Source organism: Cyprinodon tularosa, unplaced genomic scaffold, assembly GCF_016077235.1.
Source record: "Cyprinodon tularosa strain WSP-4 unplaced genomic scaffold, ASM1607723v1 ctg16, whole genome shotgun sequence".
Lineage (NCBI taxonomy): Eukaryota > Metazoa > Chordata > Actinopteri > Cyprinodontiformes > Cyprinodontidae > Cyprinodon > Cyprinodon tularosa.
This window is the reverse complement of record NW_024038437.1, coordinates 1,076,147-1,085,447: the sequence shown is the minus strand read 5'-3', so window position 1 is coordinate 1,085,447 and position 9,301 is coordinate 1,076,147. Positions and strand designations below refer to the sequence as shown.

Here is a 9,301-nt window from a genome sequence, read left to right as displayed (position 1 = left end):
TAAATAAATTAAGCTTAAGGGTTCATTCATGTTATTGTGTGTTTTCAAAATACAGTGATAACAACACTGATCCACTGTCTTAACTGGATATAATCTTCAAAAATGTTGGTTTATAATAAAATACCTTATATGTCAAAAACAAAATGCTGGACAAAATATCTTTGATACAACATGCTCCTTCAACAGCGATCTAAGCAAAAAAAAACAAAAACAAATTTTTAACAGTGGTATTAAAGAAATAAACCTATTATAATGAAAAATGATTGATTATATTGATATTGTAGACCTATTTTAATAAGCAATACAGCTGGAGCTCCTGTTTAAGTATGAGTTTTTTTTTATATTTACAGATCCATTAAGCCACTCTGTTGTGGACCTTATCTTGAAGGTCCAGTGGACTCCCAGGTTTGCATCTTTGCAACAAAACAAAAGTAACTTATCTCTTAACAACACGAGCTAATGCTTTCATGTAACTTTGGTTTGTGTTTTTCCCATGGATGCTGCCATTTCATGGCATGTTTGCACCCATAAACAAAGAGATAAAACTGATGGACATGTTGTCCCCTGTCTGGGATAGGAAGAATCACTCTTAATTGCCTCCCAGAGGGGCTTTTAGCCATGTTCAGTCACTTTTAGCCTTGCCCCTTCCTGCTCCATCTCCTTCCCTTGTCTTTCTTTTACTGAACAGGACAATTGGTTTCCCAGGTAACCAGAGCTCCAATCCCTCAGCCAGCTGCAGATTAGTTCAGCGGTAGGGGGCTTAGCAGGGTGGGGGTGATGATGGAAAATGGAGAGGGAGGAGAGAAAGAGAGAAGGAAGGAAGGAGGAAGGTGGTGGCTTAAGGAAAAGAGGGGTGGGCAAAGTTTGAGAAGGGGAGATGGAAAGAGAAGAAAATCTCTGTCATTTCAAGATAGCACAGTGAATGAGTGCAGGCGGAGCCATAAACATTTTTTTAGCTTTAAAACTTAGAGAAGGGAGGAAGTCCCTTCACTCTGCTCCCACATTCCCAACTGCTTTGGGCTTCTCCCGGCTGTGTCTTTGTTGGAGGGTCAGGAAGGAGCTATGCAGAGCCAGAGGAGTTGGAGGCTGGGGTAGGGTAGTTGGAACGGATGAACTGAGGGAGGGGGGGTGGGGGGGTGCTGGAAAGGCCAGTTGGTTTGAAGGAAAGAAGCCATGCAAGTGGATGCTCTTCTCTGCAGGATCAGGTTTCACAAAATGAGAAGCTACACTGAGAGAGCTTCATCGGGGCTCAACCACCTCAGAAAGGTAGTAAAAACTACAAGATTTGTATCTGTCATTGTGTGTTAATCCAGACAAAAAGCATGGAAAACATACTTTCTAAGCTTTTTGGCTAAATGTGATAATCGACATCTCATTTATACAAATGCATGTTTCTTAGGTTATAACTTATCTGTCCTGGTGTGCATTCATGTGTCATGCTCTACGCTCTCTGCGTTTCTAATGTAATTGCTTGTGCCTGAGCTTGATTGTGTCAGACTGCCTTCATCTGTGTAAAGAATGTGTCTCCTTGCTTCTCCACAGCAAACTGATACAGCAGTAAATATTATAGGTGGTCTCTCTCTATTTTTACTCTTCATCAAAACTGGTTTTGCTCCAGTCAGACTTCAAACTTAAACTGGGGACTCAAACAGACTCACCTTCTCCTCATGGAGCTTTTGTGGTGGAGGTGACCACATAAATACGCGTGTTGGTTGTCAGAGTTCATCCTAACACCATTTTGAATCAAGCAGGACTGGTTGTGGAGGGACAGGGAGAGGAGCGCTGGGAGGAGAAGATGAGCATTCCTCTTTGTGAACAAGAGATCCCCTTCATGGATGGCTGTATTGTTTTGAGAGGGCTTGCCTGCATTGAGTCCTCCTCAGGGAGGAAGTAGGAATTCAGCTACAGGTGGCAAGCCTACCCATAAAAAAAAAACTTTAATTAGATTGCAAATACTTAAAGATGGCTTAAATGTTAAAGCTGTATTTATCAACAATTTAACAACTTTGATCAATCTGCATTAAACATTTGAATTCAAAGATAGAAAAGGTTTGCAATTTGATTAGCAGAAAACAGAGTGATTGTATTTGATGCTCTGCTATCTGTACAGTAAAAAAGTTACACTATTTGCTAGAAAAAGCACAACATCAATTATCAGTTGGAAGCTCCTACACATATTAAAAAATTGCAACTTTGCACAGTAGGTATGGAAGGTTAATGTGTTACCGGAGCAAACAGATTAACAGGTTCTGCTATTAGAGTTTGTGGAGTTGTGGGTGTAAACAGACTTGACCTGTTGCAATGTCTGAACAGAAACTGCTTCTAGGATATGTTTCCAGTGTTTTTTCTTTATTTCATTCAATACAATTAAAGTCCACTGCTTTGCTTCTTTGACTATTTAAAATCAGCAAACCATGTATCTTTCTTTTTTTAGGTTATCACAATAGACTTAGACAAACTTTAATGTAATTTTGTATACACAGAGTATACACCAAATGAAATTTCATTTATACAACTTTCCGACAGTGAATTTAGCAGTAAATGAGCAGCAGCTTAGGAGTGAAAAGGAACATCTCCATACATAAAGTGCAGCAGTGATCAAATGTAAACAGTGTAGGAGAGTATATTACCACCAGCGAGTGTCTTCTGATTTGACCGTTTTGCTGTTGTTGTTGTTTTTTTTTTGCATTTTTGCTAATTTCCTACCTCACCCTTTCAGATGTGAAAATAAACCCCGTGTTTCAGTTTCTACCAGACGTAAATATGAATAATTTATAGGTCTTTTATTTACTTCAGTTTCATTAGGTTCACTATTTTATTTCATTCAGAATAATTTGGTCTGAGCTTGAATTGGAACCACAACCACTAGTTCAATAGAGTGTTATACAAAGTATTTATGATAATAATTGCAAAGAAAATAACAGTAGATAGTATAACTATATATACATTAGATATGCGCCTTTTTAAGAATATTTGACTCCATAGGGGTCAGAGTTTGGGTTAAGACTTCACAGAGTTGGGTGCACTGTTTGCATATTGTTAGCAGCATGGACTCCACGCTCACTGGTGTCACTTTTTGACTTCATTATACCTAGTTTACTATTCTAACTTTGCACAAATGTGTCTGGTGGAATTTCCTATTAAGTTCCCATTATTTCTGCCTCAAGTACCCACAAATATATCAAGTTAGTTTGACTCTGTGGGAGCCCCAGGAGTCCCAAGTCCAATGGTGAATATTACATGGTTTAATTAAAGGTGAAATAGTGATATATGGCTACAAAAATGGGAGTATGAATATTCAATAGTTGGGTATACAGTTAATGCCAGATTCCTGGTACAAAAAAACCTTCTTCTCATTCTCCGAAATTGTTTTTGGTCTGTCATTGTTAGCAAAATTGTCTTTGATCAGTGGCAAGTAATAACCTGACTCCGCCAGATGGATTTGCTCCGCATATCCATCTGGAAACCTTCCGTTTAAGTAATTTTGGGAAGGGGCGAAAATACTGGTTAGCTGATTGGCCTATGTTGGTGATAGACGGGCCAAATAAACCAATCAGATTAACGAAGCATATGATGTACTAACAGAGCGACGACGAAAACACAACCACAAGCCAGGCACAAGCCAATTGATAGATCAAACCCTTGCCGAAACCAGTCGGGAGAAGAGCAAAAACATCTTTTCCTCTGAGAAAAGCCCCCAGAGTAGTGTTTTGCTCTTCTTTCAGTACCTAAAGTGAACTCTGTAATCCTGATAAAACGTGCTCGATAGCCACGCTAACGCTAGTTTCATCGGATGAAGCCGCCATGTTCTTAGACTGAACTGTCGCGCTTCTCGTTGCATCACACCTCAACCCGCCTCAAAGCCAACGCTGATTGGACGTTCGTTTGGTAAACGGCTCCAAATTTTCTTTAACGGAAAGTAGCCAGACTGATCTGTGAGTGAAACCTTGAAAGCTCGAGAGATCAGGATGGTCTCACGAGGCTAGGCAAGTAATAAGATGGAGATTAATCTTGGGGAGATTTGCCTCCATAGGTCCACAAGGCAATCTATTGTGATAATGCCACATATCTTCTGCTGTACCTTGGCCCTTCCTTCTGCAAAATGCACCCAAAACATAATGCTGCCTACCAACCTGTGCAGTTTACAACTGGAATGGTGCCCTGATTAAAAAATGTTTGGAGGAAACAAAAAACATCTGTTAGTTTTTATGTTTTGCAAACCATAATCCAGTTTTTTTATCACCCATTTTGAGTACATCCTTCTACATCTATTAGCCGCTTTTCATGCAGATACATGATGAATAGTTTTACTCTACATACAGGCACACTCTCCAGGTTCAGGAAGCATCTTCACAAGGTTTTTTTTAAATATTGTTTTATTGCTGATATCAACACTTTATAACAGTATGCCTTAATTTCTGGAACACACAACCAATCTCCTGTAATGGAAGGATAGATGTAACACAATTTGCTGTTTATGCTTGCTAATAATTGCTTAAACAGATGGGTGTAGCCTTTTCAGGGATAAATCAGGCTCATCAGTAGATATGCTCTTTCATCTGTTCTATGGATTATATAAAATGTTAGAAATTAACTTTTTATAAGCTTAATTGCAAAAGCATTTTCACCCTGGAACTCCCACACACTTTAAGTGCATAGTAATATAGGATATCCAAATGTTATAGTTAAAGAGACACAAAATATTTAGCAATCTGGAGTGTCATATCTTGCCAACAAGAAAAGATTCATCCAGTTTGATAAACGAAGAAAAAAGGCTTGAGTTTGAACAGAATCAAGACATTTATCTTACTGTATCTGCTGTAGAAGAGCAAGTATCCTTATGTCTGTATACATCCAGCAATAAAAAGTAAACTTAATAAAAGAAATTTCACTGACACTGGAAAAAGGTCATTTAATAACTGCATTAACTTCCAAGATGTTCTTAGATTCTGCAGCATATTTCTGTCTTTTCATTAATAATGAGACAAATGAAGCAGAATCAGCTGCAGCTTTGAAGACCAGAGATCAAAATTCCTTTGCTCCTCTAATCCTGTTTCTGTTTCATGCTGCCTTTTGTTGATCTAACAAAGTAGAACTGAGATTTTGTTGAATTGAAAAAAGATGACTCTTTGGGACTCAGAACAACATTTGATCAAATTTCAGATAAAGAGATTATGATGTTTGCTTGCTGGTCTTAGACTGTGAAAGCCTGTTGTCTTGCCCTTTGAACCCACTCTCTTAAAGTGTGTCCTTGTGCTTAGCACTGGTGGTGCAATCATACATCTACTGTTCTGGCTGATTTGGTCAAATATTTCAATTCAGAATCAGGGTCAGAGGTTAGCTTTCTGTAGCCATGCTGTGGCAAATGTGGATCCATTTTTTGTTAGCTTTGAAGCTGTTAGGAGAAACATTTTCCTTCAAATTATAAGTGTTATGTGTTTCCTTACGGGAACGAAGAAGCTGCTTATAAGTGATGGGAAGATAAATATTACGCTAAATTCAGGGCAATCCTGACTGAAGGGCTAGAGTCTGCAAAAAGACTTGAGAAGGAGGTTTTCCTTCAAGCATGACATCAAGGATGTAAGTTTATGTTTATAAAAGGCATAGTCAAAGTCTAGACTTAAACATAAGTTATTAGAGGCCAGACCTCTCAACCATTCGACTGCAAAATAACCTTTAAGATTTTTTTTACTTTTTCTTCAACTTCACTAGTTTCTAATCCATGTGTCCCAATAAAATCAGTTCAAGTTTAATGTTTTAAAATGAAATAATTAGAAATATATCATGTTATCAAGTCATGGTATACTGTTGTAGAAATATAAACTTCTGTTCCTGGTGTGATGTTTTTGTTCATACTTCTCTGAGTTAAAGCTCTGCTTTCAGACCAAAATGCAAACTCAGCTACTCAAATAACACTTACAAAAACCGATGATGAGCACAAACTGGGCATAAAGACAGGAAGCATGCAGAAGGGTGCTTCCTGTCCAGCGCTAAACAAAGGCAACAGGCGCATACAATGGGCTAAACAAGGAGACACAGGTAAAAGGAATCAGCTGATTGCCTGGTGGCTCTGGCTGATGGAGAAACTGGGAAGGGACATATCAACAAAATAGCAACACATAAATACATAGGTAGACTAAATCTCGGGAAAAAAGACATTAAATGACAAATGAAAATACCAATAAACTACAGAATATAACATCCTTGTGATGTCTACCTCTCCCTTTTGAATTCCTGCCACAATAAGCCTTATGTAATGCGTATCATTTCTGCAGGCTTTTCTTCCCTCAAATACTAATTTCATTTGGATTTTGATACAGAACACAACATGAATATGTTGTGTTCTGTATCAAAATCCAAATGAAATCCAATGTTTCAAGATCGACTGAATAATCACCTGCAAAACCCTTCGGCATATAAAGAAACAAAACAAATGGGGAGAAAAATGTAAAGGTGAACAAAAATAATGTTTTTTTTAAATTGGGATCTTTTACTTTTTTCAAGGCAACTACCAAATGTATTTTACTTTAGTGATAGAATGATTCTTATACCTACATTTATTGGGTACAACATGTACCCAATAAAGAGGACGTTGGATCCATGATAGCAGCAACTAATAGAATGAAAATACCTTATTGTCTCACAATTAGGAAATTTGACCCTGAATTATATGCAAGATGTGAAGTAAGGAACATGCAAACAAAATTTCATTACTTTATGTCGAAACATATTCATTATAAGTTTTGTATGAATCTATTTACCGTAGTTTTCTGCTGCTGCCAGAGATCTGTGTGCTTATTGTCTTCTTCTCAGAATAGTGACAGCAGGGTTTTGGAGGGTTACAGCCTTCCTAACCCCTCCTCTTATAAGAGCTAGTTTTGAACATGCACTCTGGCCAGCAGCCTGCTTCTCAGATCCCACCAGGCTGACCTTCTGCCATCTCAGAACTGTTGCTGTTACCACAGAGATATACTCTGAAGGAATGTGTCCTGTGGTTATGGTCCATGAATTCCTCTTGTTTCAAGTTATGGTGGGGGGGTGCTTTGTGTGCAATGCTGTTAGTGCCTCATGTATTTTGCATGATCAAAAACAGGTTTAGCATTCCGCTCTAAAGCACTTGCAGAAGCAAAATCCAAAGTCAACCAATAAATGCATACATCAATAATGCACACCACAGAATTGTAATAGTGGAGCAATTAAGATTACAATCTTCTATGTATATCACTTTACTTTGGATAGGAAAACAAAACACAAAATGCTGCATTGCTGTGATTTTGAAATTTTGACTGTTTATTTAAATCCTAGTTGGAGGTGTTCCCCGCCTCCTCTTTTACCCTAAGCCTAAGTGTCTAAATGCATTCCAATAACCACAGGTAGTCATGAGCGTCAGAAGCAAAGCTAAAAAGGCTGATCAAATAGGCACCGAATATTCCCACCCTTATGCCTCACATATGTATGGAAATGTTATAAATGATGTTGACTAGGTTTTTTATTAGAATTGGGGAAGAGGCCACCACTTGCATGGGAAGACCCATCCTGTGAGGATCTCTACCCCAAGTCAGTTTATATTCAGAAAAAACTCAAGTAAAGAGGTGTACTGTAGGTCTACAAATGATCACTAATTGGTCCCCACAAAAGAAAGAAACTTGCACATAACAATAACTGTCCTAATTCTTTTTAATATGAAGAAGCAATCTTTTCCTAAAGCATCTCTTTATAAACCTCCCCATACTCATTTCCAAACATTCAAGTTTGTCAAGACAAAGGTATTATTGTGGAGTTCAAAGTTACCTGAAAAATCTTGTTACTTAGAAATCCAGGGATGCTTCAGTGTTGCACCATAATTTTATCTATATTGATGTATTACTAAATGTTCAATTTTACACCCTTTAAAAAAAAATTTACAACAGAATTATTGGGTAACTCCTTACTAAAAACATATTTACACCATCAGTAACCTGCTGTTGCTTAATAAGGCATCAACACTCCAGCATCAAGTTGTTTAATTGGTAACAAGTGCAATGAAGACTTTGTGGATATGATGAAAACAAGCCAACAAAAGGTTCAATGTGTACAGTGTGATATATGTTAAAAAGAGAAATCAGTGTGAAGTTTTATTCTGCACAGTGAAAAGAGAGAAAAGGAGAAGCTGTGTGTGAATAATTTTTATTCTGTACAGTGTGATATATATGATATATATGTAAAAAAAATATATAACTAAAATTTGACTAAGACTAAAATTGATTTTCGTCATTTAGGCTAAGACTAAAACTAAATCGGGGAAGGCAATGAGACTAAAATCGATTTTTGTTATTGTGACTAAGACTAAATTACGGTAAAAAAAGCTGACAAAATTAACACTGCTGCACAAGTCTATTGCTCCCTCTGTTTTGTTTTTCTGATTAAATTATTTGATTTCAGAAGCCATTTTAATAGAGATGCCATGCTTAACCTAAAAATGAAGGAGATTAAGTGCAGTTTCAGTACAGTGCCAACCTTTCTTGCCAGAAAGAATAAAATAAGACCCTTCCCTCCTTCCTCAACCCTTCATTTTTTATTTTTTTTTGTCTTGTGCAGACATTACGGAGCGAAAAGAATGTTGTTTACCTGTTAATTTAGGGATCTCCTCTGTAATGGCAATTAAACCTATTCTCCATCTTTAAGTTCATCCAAGTTTAATGACATAATAAGTAGATGCTCCAGACACACTGCAGACACAGAGGAGGCTTGATTATACCAAATCACGTTTAACTACTGTCTTGTTTAGGATGTTGAGCAGGGAAAGTAGTGGTGTTGCTAGTGGTGCTGTTTGTTTTGTGGGAGTTGTGCTTGTAATTCTTCACTCTTCTTTAGAAATAGTTTGTTTCAGATTTTATATTTTGTACAAGTAGCTATTTGGTATAATTTAAGCGCATAAACTGAGAAAAAAGAATAGTATGTAACAAAGAACAAACTATACAGCTCTGAAGTAGGTGTGTGCATGGGAATAAACACACAACTATTTGTTTTACTTAAAGTGATCCGTTGTTGGTCTTGACCCGGGTTCTTTAGTTGAGGGGGGAGGTGTGGATGTCGGTAGCGTCATCTCTGACTCAAGTTTACACTCCGGAAGAGCAGTTTCCCAAACTCTCGTCTTGTTTAGATCCCCAAAGGACCGGTGGTTCAATTATAAAAACTATGTCTCTGTGCAAGCATGCAAACGAGCAGGGATGGGATGGTGGAAATCTGTAGGGAATTCTTCACTGGAATTCTTTAAATATAAAACAGGGAGAAAAAAAAACAGGAAGGAGATTGAGAGCAG

General features: G+C 37.6%; 1 protein-coding gene across 2 annotated transcripts in view; it reads left to right on the top strand.

The window, feature by feature from the left end:
* Positions 1-868: 868 nt before the first annotated feature.
* The window catches only part of si:dkey-82f1.1 (DENN domain-containing protein 2A), a 49,487-nt gene continuing 41,054 nt past the window's right edge, over positions 869-9,301 (top strand). Inside the window, exon 1 of one of the 2 annotated variants that reach the window (XM_038280417.1) lies at positions 869-1,266. The gene's annotated coding sequence lies outside the window, so the exon portion shown is untranslated. The remainder of the gene's footprint in view (positions 1,267-9,301) is intronic. The other variant, XM_038280416.1, reaches the window with a different exon arrangement.